Genomic DNA, 14,248 nt, shown 5'->3' with positions numbered 1-14,248 from the left:
AATATATAATTGAGCAATGTGATCCAGCTCTTTCATTTTACTGCAGCTCTGCCCTCCTACTGGGAGTACACTACTTCCCATCTCTAGGACAGACTCACAGCAGAGGGCTCAGACCCTGAGCTCTGGAATATGTCTGACAGAGCAGTCTTCCTCTTAATGAAAGGGTGCTATTCTACTTGGGTGCCTTGACTAGAATGTGCAGCAGAGGTAGGTGTAGCTAGTTAGTCAGCACATGCTGTCTCCAACTTGTCCCCAAATGGTTCTCCACCTCAACTAGGCCATAAAGAAAAAAAAAAGCCAAGCTTACACACACACACACACACACACACACACACACACATTTATATATCTACTACCTTCCAGTGAGCTCCAAGCATATGTCCGTATACATAATCTCATTGGTTCTCCTGGTCGTGACCGCCTCATCTGTCTGAGATCATCATAGAAAACCGTAGCTGGTCTCTGCTTAAACCATCGTCCGCTGGTGACACTGGAAGTGAGGTTTTGTATTACATTGTTCTTTAGCTGAAGAGGGTGAGAAGCCCAGGATGCGACTCTACTTTCATACCAGGCTGTACTCCTGGACCCCTGAACCAGAGCTCCCCACTTTTAACTTCGGTTTCCTCTAGTGATAATTGGATAGAGAAGGGTATTGATCATTTTCTTTCAATGGCTCCCTTTATTTTGGGGAGACTGAGAATCACAGGACTTGGTGTTGCATGGGGGTCACTGTTCCCATCCTCAACTCGGGGCACTCTGGTTTTTGAGAAGTATGTGGTCTTATAGATTGGTTGAACTCTGAAAAGGAATACACAGTAAGGCTGCTTTATAAGACAGAGTGAGCTGGGTCTTAGCTGTCTGTACCTGGGGCTGGGAATGAGACTAGATGGGTTTATATGGGCCTGGATGCCAAAGCACTGAGGGTGGAATGGGACATATAGTTAGTAATGGTTCTGCTCGTGTCCTTAGGGAGGTGGACTTGAAGCAAAATGAGGAAGAGACTGAGTCTATTTGGGCCCAGGAGTGACTGGGTACTTGTAACTATTTTAAGCTATCTTGGGGCTTTATTTCCCTTTTGTTTCCCCAGAATGTTAGTTATCCTATTAGTTATCCTATTAGGTTCTCCTTGATATTGCTCCAAGGCAGCACATGAAAAGCTACCCAGCGTCCTTTGTCACCAGGGAAATGCAACTGAAGCCATCACGCCACCCCACATGCCATGTCCCACTTATCTAAAGGACTATGCTTCAGACATGCACGGTGCAGGAAATTGCAAATGTTGACAAGTGTCTGGAGAGATGAGAACCTCACCCATCGCTGGTAGAAATGTGCCAAAAACAGTGTAGCAACACCTCAAAAAGTTAAAGACAAAAGCACCCTACAAAGCCAGCTATTCTAGGCCTAAGCACAAACACCAACGAGCTGAAAACAAGGCTCAGAACAGATCCCCGTATACACCAGTCTTCATCAGAGATGAGCAAGTCAGAAAAGAGGGAGTAAACTCAGTGTCTCCTGACGGATGAGTAGAGAGATGAGTTGTTTCATAGACCTAGAATGGCACATTATTCAACCACGAGACTGGAAAGACACTAAGTAGATGTGTGCATTTAGCCGATCAGACTCAGAAATAAGGGAAGGAGAAGGAACGGGGTGGGCTCTGCCTCACGCATGTGTGAAGCCTGGGACGTGAAATGAGGTCTCTTGGTCTGTTACTGATCACGACGCTGTAGGCACAAGGTGCTTATATTCTGTCAACTCAGAGCTGAAGCCTCAGAGCAATAATTAGAGACAGATTAAGGCTGAATTTTTTTTGGCTCATGTCCTCGGGCAGGAGAGGAGCCCTCACCTGAAGGACAGCTGGTCTGAGCTTCCAAGATGCAAAACCCAGTTGGAAAGACTAGAAAGAAAGACTAGAGGGAGCTGCGGGGGAATGAAGACAGTATGGCAGGCCTCTTTCTGTTTCTCACGTGAACCTCATTACAGTCCAAGAAAGTGTACTTGATCTGTGTGTACCTCACATGACACTAATGGGGTCAACCTAGGGTCCCGCAATGTGCCGTGATTCTCGGTGTGGGTTCAAAATGCAAGATAGCAGTGATGTCGCTACTATCAAAAGTCAGCAGAGTTTAAGCCGGCCAGTGGTAGTGCACACCTTTAATTTCAGCACTTGGGAGGCAGAGGCAGGAGGATCTCTGTGAGTTCAAGGTTAGCCTGCTCGGCAGAACGAGTTCCAGGACAGGTTCCAAAGCTACACAGACAAAGCCTGTCTCAAAAAAACCAAAAAAGAAAAAAAAATCCAACAGAGTTATGCACCATGCTCAAGGGCTTCCCTTTCCGCATCTGCTCAGTAGTGCAGGAGAGCCTTTCGAAGGCTTCCTCTGCTGCTCCGCCCCCTGGCCACCCGGAGCACGTGGCTTGGGGTTTCCAGGGAGTTCGGGTTGACAGCCTTGCCAGTGTGTCACTACAAAGCCCGGGACCACACAGCCTTCTGTCTAAATACTTCCGCTCAGCACAGCTGTGAAGAAGGTACCCTTGAGTTCTCTGGTAAACAAAGCAGGGCGGTTGCCTTGGTGTCTTTCCATCCCTCTCTGTCCCTTAGGAGATGCTCGCGGTCCAGACCCGAGAAGCCTCTGCACAACAATGAGACAAACGGAGCCAGAACTGCTCTGCGCTCTTTCCTTGTTGAAATGCTTTCGTTTTTCAGCAGGGCTTGGCTGCCTTGTTTGGGAAAAGGCAGAAGGTCCACGCTTCATCTGATGAAGGATTTCACACGTGTTATTAGAGTTCTATTTTAGCTATCGATCGGGGCTGTTGGAGTTTGGAAGGGTAGAATGTGTTACCTGGGAGGTAGCGAGTTCCCCAGAACTGTGAGTTTGAAACAGATGAGTAGAGAGACTTGGTAGCACATATGGAGCTTTAAGAATAAGATGATCTCTTAAGTACATCTTAGACTTGTGACTGGGTTATAAATATTCTGCCATGGAACTCAAAAAAAATGAGCTAAAACCACAAAAAGTCACAGGTTGGGCCATTATGAAGGTATGGTAGAGCCAGACAGGAAGGCAGCATTTGAGTTTTGATTTAAACAAGGGATTTTCAGATTCTTTGCCTGTGTGTTTTTCTTTCTTTTTTTTTTTTTTTGTGTGTTTTTCTTTCTTTTTTTTTTTTTTTTAAACTAAAAGAGTTACATAATAGTCACTGAATGTGCATGCTCCCATGTGTATCTTCTGGACACTTGAGAGGACTGTAGCTCCTGGCTACCTGTGGGTGGGGTCAGTGTACCCGTGAGCAGCAGTGACACTCGCTATGTCCACCAGTGTCATCTTGTCGAGTCTGATCCCTCCGTGTTTTTCTTTTCTGCCGTCTCCAGTCCCCGCAGTGTTTGAAGCAGCAGCTGGTCTGTCAGCCTGAGTCTCAAATCCAGGGGACTAGTGATGGAGCGGTGACTCTCCGGCTGTTAAACCAAGGTGTGCAGAGGGACTGAGAAAGACCGTCTGCTGTTTGGCTAACCCAGCCCTTTCTAAGGGCTTGGGGGGGGGGGGTGGCGGCAGCAGGCTTAGCTTTCAGAAGTATTAAGCTTACCATGGTATGCAAAATAGATTTCTTTAGAAATCAGAGGAGCGGGTGAGGAAGGCTAACCAAGAGAGAGCGAGTACGTGAGGGAGGGGAGCGGAAGATCAGGAATTGTGCACATCAAGTGACTCTCAAAGTATTTTGAGAGAGGAGGCGACACATAGGACCTAGAAGACAAGGAGATGAATCTGCAGGCAGATTTTCAGTTTCACATCAAGCTTTATCTGTTGGTTTGTTTTTAAGTGTGCGTGTGAGAGAGTCTACCAGCATGCAGGTTCTCATGGAGGCTTTGTGGCCCCTAGAACTACGGTTATAAGCAGTTGTGGGCCTTCTGACGGAGGTGCGGAGGTGCGGGGGGACCGAATGTGGGTCTCCTTCAAGAACAGAAAGTGCTCTTACTTGTTGGCCGATCTTCCCATCCCCGCCAGGGAACAGTAAGTGCTCTCATTGACCTACTCTGTTGTAAGCATGCTTACCTAAAAACATTCCTGGGATGTCACTCTCGCTAGCCTCCTTGGAAAGAAATCACCATCGCCCTTCCCCAGCAGGAAGAACAACATGATTACTCAAATTCAACTTCGTTCTCACACGCCACACCAAAATCTAGCTTCGAATAGATCTGGAAGAAGGTGTCTTTTCCTGGACAGACAAGGGGGGTCTGCTCTGGAATCCAGCTTCCTAGGAGTCCCCGAGTGTTAGGTACTTGGCTTTTCCATGGAGATCTTATACACAGTCACACCCGCTAGCTCGTGAAGCCAGTTATTCCACTGTCGCTCACCTCCATAAGCTCGTGACCTTTCAAACCACATACCCTCAGCCAATCCAGAAGGATACCCTGGCCCCCCAAAGCCCTCTCCCTCCCTGGAACAGTTTCAGAGTTTTCTAGAGTGTTCTACACATCATCTACTGCTGCCTTTTAACCCTGCAAGGCTTTTTTTTTCTTTTCTTTTTTCTTTTTAACAAAACCTGAAATCCCCTAGCAACCCATGCTCTGAAAGCCACCCTGTCCCGAGCCCAGCTGCTTTTGCCTGGCAGGTGTGATAGCTAGTCACGCACGGTGAGGTGACCGTGGCCCCAGGACTTATGGTTCCGCTCTTCAGACTGCTGGGGTAGGAGGACAGACAGGCAGAGGGCTGTCTGGCGATCTGCGGACCCCAACTCAACCAAGAAGGCTGACGCATCCGGATTCTAGCCAATGCAGTGCCCGAAGTGGCACACAGCCTTCCTCCCAGGTAGGCGGGCCACCCCGAGACACCGACTGCATTCCATTGCCACCCCCCCACCTTTTCTTTCAATGGAGGATCCATATTGTTTGGAAAGGCCGATTTGCACATTTCCAGTTTTAACCTCTGACTTCCTTGAGGAATTCTCCAAGGTTTATAGGGTTTGTACATCATACCTGTGAGTTGGGTCCAGGGATGTTCCAGTTGGTTCTTTGGATGTTGGATAATGTTCCCAGTGGCCACTAAAGCCCAATCTCACCTCTCTAAAGGCTTTTGCCCTATCACTTAGCTGAAGCAATGAATGGTTGTGTTAAAAATAGTAAGACAATAGTAGTAATATAGGGTAGTACTTTTGTCTTTTTTTTTTTTTTTTTGGCAGCAGGGAGGGGGATGGAATGTTGGGACCTGAGAAACACAATAGATGAGGTTATTGATTAGAAACTTTTGCAGAATTTCTCACGGTACCTTCTGGGTGTTTTTAAGGATTGTTTGAGGCTGGTGAAGTGTTTTCTGTGTAATATCTAATTTCACTAGAAAATGAAGGCCTTCCTCCGCCTTTCGCTGGAGCTACAGCTCGCACTGCTCTTCGGGGTTGTCAGGCTGAGGGAGTGGTTAGTGACGCAACTCATGAGAAAAAGAGAGGCTAGGATCAGTGGAGAAAAGAGGACAGAAAAAAAACCAGAGCGGATGTGCTTGTCCATGGAAAAGAGATATCTCCTGAGAGGAATGACTTTTGGGAGGTGGTGAATGAAATCGGGTGGGGGCTGCTACGGCTTCAAGATCCCAGATGGGGAACAGAAAATGGACAGACAGCCCCAGAGCCAGCCGCTTTCGTCGGTGCTAGTCAACCAGAAGCCTCGCATGTGGGGACTTGAGCAAGAGGCTGTGAAGTCAGTTGTAGGTGATGAGCAAATGTGTTTCTCAGTCACCACAACAGCAACGTCGTGGGAGATGCAAGGGATTGAGGCGCTTGGTTTCTCTTTTCTGACTTTTTCTTCAATTCACTCTCTGTAATAAGTGGAGGCCGGAAGAGAGTGGTTTATACGTCTGGGGAGGCTGTCTTACCCAGGCGTGGTGTGGTGGCCACTCTCCCGCGTGAGTTCAGTGATTCTCAATGATACCTGTGACTGCTTTTTGCATGCACTCATATTTAGTTGGCGAGACTGTTGGTGGGTAAATAGAAAAGCTGCCTTTTATACACCATGTAAGTTCAACTTTATACTCAGGACCCCTAAGGACACTTTGTGGCTAAGTTTCTCTCATTTATCAAATCAAAGCTACTATTGCCTTTACTGAAAATATTGTTGCCGAGAGAGGTGGGGTAAGGAAGAAACTAGCCATGTAGAGATATTATACATTGCAGCAATCTTTTAAACGTTTAATCTTTGCGTACGTGTGTGTGTGTGTGTGTGTGTGTGTGTGTGTGTGTGTGTGTGTATGTTGTCATGGGGATGGCCTCTGTGCAGAGGCCAGAACACAACTTTGTGGAGTCTATTCTCTCTTTCCATCTGCACACAGTTCCAAGGACTCAAACTCAGGTCAGCAGGCTTTTGCAGCAAGCACCTCTACCCACTGAGAGATCTCATCAGCCCCATAGAATAACCTCTTAGTCTTTAATAGTGCCTTCTCCTCTGGTGTGTGTTGATGCTTGGTCTCGTTCCCTCTGCTGTTCGGAGGAATGTTATCCCAACAGAACTGGCAAGACAGCCACGGCCCAGAGGCGGTTTCTCTAGATGTGTCTTATGTCTGTTAGGGGTGGAAGGGTTCTTCCTTCTTCAATCTCCATTCTGACAATTCCTTCAAGATGGGGTGTTTCCAAGGTGGGGTACTCCTGACCTCTTTCTGCTCTCTGTGGGTGGAAGGAACAGTGGTGACTTCTGTTGCTGGGCCATTTGGAGGTGAGCTGACAGCCTGGGCACTTTCTAATCTCCACTTCCTTTCTCTCCTGATCAAATCTGCTTTTAAGGATGGTCCAGAGTAAACACAGCAAACACGACCGCGGCCATAGACAAGCTATGATGCTCAATGGGAGAGCACCTGCTGAGCATGCGCAATGACTCGGGTTCAATCCCAGCATCAAATAAGTGAAAACTTCTGAGGAAAGACCTTGCACATGAGAGGACCCTCTCCTGATTGATCACTACTGGCAATGAGGTATGTAAGTCACCACAATCCAGCATGGACAGTGTGGCAGAAACCAGAGGCCTTGAGCCAGACCAATGACTCTCCGCAATGGACACTGGCAAGTAGAGATAAATGGATAAAAGGGTTTACTGCGTGACTCACAGTGTCACAGCTCCCATGACAAAATCAATTTTTCCTTTTCTTCTTTGTTTTTCCTCTTAAATTTTATTTTGGGGGGGGGGTTTGCAAGGGCAGAGGGCAGATACAAAGGGACAGGAAACAAATGGGATCAAGAGCATAATGCAGAAGACACAAAGATAAACAGAAAATTTTAAAAAAGAATCACTGAACTGCAAAATATCACCGTTCAAAAGCTCCGATTTCTCCTGCGAGGTGCTTTTCATATCTTATTTTGAAAACTGTACGCAAATGAGCTGCAGCAGCCTCCACTCTCCTGTCTGTGTTCTCTGCACGGTGGTGCGACAGTGTCTGTTTACTATAGTCTACTAACAAATACATATCCCAGTTTAGACAAATCATGTTTGGGGAGCCGAAGCCTTTTTTTTTTTTTAAGGTTAAAAACAAAGTCCTCTTTAATTGTAGATCTACTGATTTTGCCTTTCTACAATTATTTTTGACTTATAGTCTATTAGAATGTTCAATGTCAGATACTCTGGATGAGAAATGGAGAGTTTGAATCATTGGGAACTCTTGCATGTGGGTGGGCAGGTCTCTGCTTCCTCTGTCCTTGGTAAAGCTGGGTAAACTTGATAAAAAAACAAACAAAGTCCTTTTCTGGGCCTGTGTCACTGAGTTGTTGCAGACCTGGAAAGAGATTAGCTGGGGTCTTCCAAACACAGATACATGGCTGCTGGGAAGAGCCCTGGAGGACAAGGGACATCTACCCTGAGTCCCAGCAGTTGCACAGACACCAGGAGCTCTTAGGGAACATCAATCCGGCTGCTGTAGTTTTTGTCACTGTCGCTGCTGGGCTTCCTGTGACTGAAGCTAACAGTTGTCCTGTCGACACTCTTCTAAGTGCCTCGTAATCATGTAAAAAGTTAATTAATTCAACAAGCACTGACTAAGCCCCCGCCTTGCATCACACACTGTTACGGGGCTACACAGCCAGGTAAGAAGCTTGACACACTTGTCAAGTTAAGGAAAGGTGGAAGCGCAGGCAGACTCATGGAGAGACCTGGGTCTTTGTTGACGAGCTTGATTCCCAGCGACGGTTTGGCAGGGTGCTCTAGACAAGGTGGAGGTGGAGCAGATTCCTGGGAGCCTGACCCTACAGTCTGCTCTCTAGTGCCTGCGGTGTGCCTGAGCATCTGGCTTTAGCGGAGAACCAGCATGTGGTGGGGACCCATTAAATATTCTGGAATTAAAGGCAGGTCGTATTTTGTCTCAGAGTATGCAGAGGTGGTTCAGTCTCTGAGCTTATAGACTTCATCCCAGACCCCAGTGGGTCACTGGCTGCTTTCCTCCTCGCCCACACTGGTTGTGCTTATCAGTCGCTTGCCACTTAGTAGGTCTCTGGGATAGAGTGCCACGCTGAAAGAATAAAGCAGTTCTCCGAAAGCGTGTGGGGCTGCCAGCGATGATCATGTGAGACTTGAGGCAGGGGAGGTTGACCATGGAAACAGCCATTACTGCCTTTCCTGCATAGAGCTAAACTGAGCCCGTGGAATAATGAAAGCAGTGACTAAACAAAGGTAAGCCTGTTATGTCAAGGACTGCTTCCTAGGGCGCTTTCAAAAAGAGGTTAATTATCATTGTAGATAGCTAGAATCCTAGGGTTATCCAGGGCTAATAATGCAATTATGATGGCCTGCTAAGGAACGGAGAATTATATAGCTGATTGGTCCAAAGGTTTAGTATGGAGAGCTCAAGGTAGGATGTCACAGCGGGCTGGCTAGCCCTAGGGTGGTGTCCACATGAGAAGTCTTTGTTTTCTGTGTAGCAGAAGTAAAGCCTGGGGGTCAGGCGGATGCTCAGGGGGCTGTGTCTTTGCAGAAGTCTTTGCCAGGCGTCTCCATTTCTGATTTAGTCCTATCAGTTACTAATTGTGAGACTCAGGGAGGGTCACAAATCTTGAAGAAACTCATTAATACAATAAGATGATGTCATCTCATTTGCCTGCTCCACGCTGTCTTGATAGGCTCAAGTTTGTAAGTACTTATAAAACGCTCTATAGGGCACCAGCTCTCTATTTGCCGGCTAGAGATGCAATGTGACTTCTTGCCTTATGATCCCTCTGCCACAGCTCACGCCTCTAGCATCACTTTGTTTTTCCCACCATGATGAGGTGTGCTTCCAAACTCTGAGACAAAACAAGCCCTCCCTTCCTTCCATTGCTTTGTCAGGTATTTTATTGCAGAAATGGAGTTAGGTTGTTGCTACGGCACTGGCGGTATGGTTTTTAAGTCTTTGCCGAGAAATGTGGAAAACCTTGAAAAGGCGGGCTAGAGGAGCCCTAGAATTCTGTAAACACACTTCCTAAGTCATTGTGTGTGTGTGTGTGTGTGTGTGTGTGTGTGTGTGTGTGTGTGTGTGAATTTGGAGACCAGAATGTGGAGAGATATGCATGCAGCAGAGCCCTGACGTGTGAGGCTCCGGAGTGAACAAACACTAAATTGGACTTGAGGGTTTTGACTCCTATTAGAAGTGTTAGGGTTTAGGGGACTCTCACAAATGAACTAAATGCATATTGTATTTGGCGATGTCTGTGAGCCTTTGGGGATGTGAGGTGGGTTGTTATGATGAACAGTTGTAAGAAGTGAGTTTTTCTGATGGGTTAGTCTTTGTTGCCAACTAAATGGGATTTAGATTAACCCAGAAGATACGTGTCTGCATGTGTCTGTGGGGAAATTTCCAGAGAAGATTAACGGAGGAGGGGGTGTGGGTGGTACCATCCCATGGACTTGGGTCCTCGAATGAATAAAAAGGAGAAGAGTGGGAAGGATGCTTTGTAGAGCTGTAAGATGTGATATTCGTGCCAAGACCTGTGTGTGCATCACATACTTGGCTTCCCACGTAACTCTCTCATGCAAGTTTGGATAATCTCGAGCATCCCTATAGAGTACTGGTATGAGGACTGGAAATATTTGGTAGTTATAAAAACCCAGTAAGGCCTTTATTGACCTGAAAATCTGAGTTGTAGGCAGGCCTGATTTTTGTTCTCGTAGAGGGAAGAATTGTTGACCTTGGTTTTTACAGGGTTTATAAGTTGTCTACTGTTCCGTATTTTCCTTTCTAATTCCTCTCTAAGTGAAAATCACATTCACTCCTGATTTCATACTCCAATCCAGGCATGAAGGAGAGTGAAGTGTCCAAAGTCTTGTGAGCAAAACCAGGTGCCACATAAATAATTATACTCCAGGTAAACCATAGAGAAGTGAAAACATTAGCTTTTGACTGTGTGAAAGGTAAGAAATAGCATCTACCTAGGAGGCCAAGGAATGACTCAGGAGTGCCTTTCTCTCTCTCTCTCTCTCTCTCTCTCTCTCTCTCTCTCTCTCTCTCTCTCCCTCCCTCCCTCCTTCCCTCTCTCTCTCTCTCCTGAATTTTGGACTTAGTCTCCTTGATAAGGGAACCTTCCAGATCTTAAGGACCAGAGTAGACTGTTTCCTTGACAACCTTTCTTTGTGGGGGCCAGATAGCAGCACTGCTGAGTGGTCTCACTGCCTCCCTGTGAGGCCGAAGCTTATGTGGCTAGGTTGGAGATTCTCCACCTCCTAACCTCCCAAAGGGTAGCCCTTAGGCAAACCCCTTAGACTCTCTGTTTTCTCATCTGGAAAATAGGTGTCATAATAATTACTTCAAGGGAATTTTGCAATATTTAATTGATGTTTGCAAAACCTTCTGAGATCTACAGATGAAAGGTCTCAGAGAAACACAACACAGTTATTAAAGAGAAGTTAATGCCTTTGTCAGCTCTTGGGAGTGATGTGCTTTTTCAACGTGTGCCCTCTTTGGAGAGCACTGGGCTGTACTGTTAGATGCAAAGCATGCTCGCAGGAAGAACCACGTTTGCTTGGTTCCCTGATTGACCTCCTGGACTTCTTCAACTCAGTGTCATCCTAGACAGTCCTATCTTTCTGTCTTTTCCAACTCTTGAGGCAACAGCCTTGCTGTCTCCCTTCTGGTCAGAAGTCTTCCTGAGTGTTCCCTGGAGTGTGTTGTGAGGAGACACCCGCTGGGTGTGAGCTTCTTGATTTCAGACACTGCTTCCTGCATTTCGAACTATGGTACACACTACCACGCTCTGGTACATACCACCACGCTCATCTCGGATATCAGTGATATCTTCATTGCTTTCAAAACACAGGTCTGTTGTCTGGAGTTTGATAATCTTAGTGTCTCTGTTCTGAAAATTTGGTGAATTCTCACTGAAAAGTCTCTGATTGTTTAGTGGAGGGCGGGGGAATGGGACTTCATCCTGTTCTGATTATTCCCTTCTGTTTTGTCATTGGCAACATCACTTGGGTTTTGCTTGTTTTCCCCCAATGATTTAAGAATAAAATGTTGATCATTTATATGTGCGTTAGTTTTCTCAAACAGTTACCTTGAGAAGAGTGGGGTCGTATGTAGGAGACTGCTCTGCAAACTGTGAAGAGCATAGCCACAGTCGGGAGGCAGAAGACTACCTGACGCACAATCCAAGAACGATTAGCGCAGTCAATGCTGTACTGTATAGCTTTCTATAGATGGGTCTGGAGAGAAAGTTAATGCTGTAGCGTTAGTACTCCTCCCCCATCTCCAAATGACTGCAGAAGTCTCATTTGCAAGCTCTTGTCTGCTGATCGTCTGGCCTGTGAACACCTGCAGCAGAGGGGAATTCACTACCCAGCCATGCAGTCTCTGTCAGTGTTCTCACTGATTCAAAAAATCTTTTGTCAAAGTGGATCAGCTCCCAGGACTGGCTTCTGGTTCCCGCTCCTGTCTTCCCTGTACGGGGCTTTGCGGTTTGTCTCTTGTGCATTCTCACTTGAATCTGCCTGTAGGTTGCGCAGGATTCCAGAGGTCTTATCAGGGTTCTGTCCAACAACGGGGTTAAGCAGCGTGATTGGCAGCAGAGTGGGTGGGAAATGATGGGTCCCGGTGTTCTCAAGGCTACAGGGAACAGCACGTCTAGGACACATTTTATCATTTAGATGAGAGGCAGCTATCCAGGCACCCAGTGCTGCTACTGCCTCAGACACAGTTGGAGCACATACTGTGACTGGATAAGTGCAGTGAAAGCTTCGCTGTGTGTAGGAGATGTGTTTTTATTCCTCCACAACACTGGAGTTTTGAGATGTATGCACTAACAGTTTTGCACATAAAATATCATCATGGAAAACCACATGACTTTCTGTTGCTTCTGCCCTGAGAAGTAGGGGATCCCACTGAAGTTTGCTTGTGAGCCTCAGACTCTAGGAGCCTGTAACACTAATTGGAATTTGGTTATAAGAAGGTGCCACCATCCCACTTTTTTCTGCAGCTCATCCCCTCCCCAGTCCCCTGATTACAAAACATTTAGGCATTTAAATGTGGTTGTAGGGGGTGGAGAGATGGCTCAGTAGTTAAGAGCATTTAGTGTTTTGCACAGGACCCAAATTTGGTTCCCAGGACCCACATGGTTGCTCACAACCATCCCTAACTCCAGTTCCAGGGAATCCAATGGCCTCTTCTGACCTCAGTGGGTACCAGGCACCTAAGTGGTGCACATGCATACATTCAATCAAGATACTCATGAACATAAAATAAATAAATATAAATAGAATATGTATTCGTATCTGAGTCACAGGTCCAAATGGGAGAGACACTGGGTATCTGTCAGTCCAGTGCAAACCTGATATGCTCTCCTTGACAGCAACACAGCCTGGCTTGGGTGATATTTGTCAAGAAGCTATATTATAACAATCACTTGGCTGCACGTTAGTACAGAAAATCACGCACTCACTTCTCTCCTCTCTGCAGTGAGGCAGATATTACAGGAGCCCTTCCCAATCAAGGAATGGAGACCAACATCAATACTGTGCATCTATCACTATCTCCTACCATTTCCAAGGTGATGTGGTTAGTTAAATCAACAGGTCCGTGAATCTCTCAGCAGTGAATCCCCAATTTCTTCTTTCAAGCCTGGGGAATCATTACAAGGGATCTCTGCATCAAGATATAGTCTTGGGATTGCCTAGAACTGCAAATAGGCCTATTTTACTCACTCCATTTTCTCAAGTATACATAGATGCAATTATGATGAAATGCAATACAGAAATTCTGCTAAAACACAGTGGGTTTTCTCACTATGCATTTTATTAATTATTAGACTTTTCATAACTATATCATAATTATGAAGGAGTTTTAGATGTATAGACATAATGATTAGACAGTCTACAGAGTTCCTTATACATCCTGTCTTTCCTTCCCATTTCTCTTCTTGCATTGTGTTGGTACATTATGACCAACAAAAGTCTGTAGTATTCATTGTGCCTTAGGCCTTAATTTTTGAGTTCAATGAGTTTTGACAAATACATGATGACAAAACACACAGCGTAGGGACTGGCGAGATGGCTCGACTAAAGGAACCTGATGCTAGTCATGATGATCTGAGTCCAATCTCAGGACCCACATGATGGACGGAGAGGACTAACTCCTGCAGTCCATTTCACTACTGTCCATCAGTGTATCCTTCGCTTTCTCTCCCTAGTCAGGTACCTTGGGACTCTTGGTTGTTTCTCTAATGTTATGGATTAGATTTGTGCAGAGAGCAGCATTTTTCAATTGGCTCCTTTTTCCCCATACTTATTGGCGATTTGTGTTTTTTCATGGACCAGTGGCTGATTTCTTTTTATTGTTAAATAGCATCCCATTGTATTGATGTACCACAGTATTCAAAGAAAATCCATTCTCCTCTTAAAAGGGCATCTCAGCTGTTTCCAAGGTTTAGTAATTATGCGTGAGGCTGCTATGAGCATCCACATGCAAGGTTTCCATTCCCTTGGGTGAGTACCGAGGGATGCTTTTGCTAGATAGATATCATGAGTCTGCATTTAATTTTGTAAGAAATTTCTGAATTGTCTTCCAGGCTTTGTTCCATTTTGCAGTCCCACCAACTGACTAAAGTCTTGCCATCCCACATCTTCAACAACATTTGCTGTTGTCAGTATTTTGAGTTTGCCTATCCTAATAGGTTTGATGTCTCACTGTTGCTTGAACTTGAAGTCTCTAATGGCACACGACATCTAGGATTGGTCTTTCTTTCTTTCTTTCTTTCTTTCTTTCTTTCTTTCTTTCTTTCTTTCTTTCTTTCTTTCTTCAAGACAGGGTTTCTCTGTAGCTTT

Source organism: Microtus ochrogaster, chromosome 2 (assembly GCF_000317375.1).
Source record: "Microtus ochrogaster isolate Prairie Vole_2 chromosome 2, MicOch1.0, whole genome shotgun sequence".
NCBI classification, from domain to species: domain Eukaryota; kingdom Metazoa; phylum Chordata; class Mammalia; order Rodentia; family Cricetidae; genus Microtus; species Microtus ochrogaster.
Note: the sequence above shows the minus strand (reverse complement) of the source record.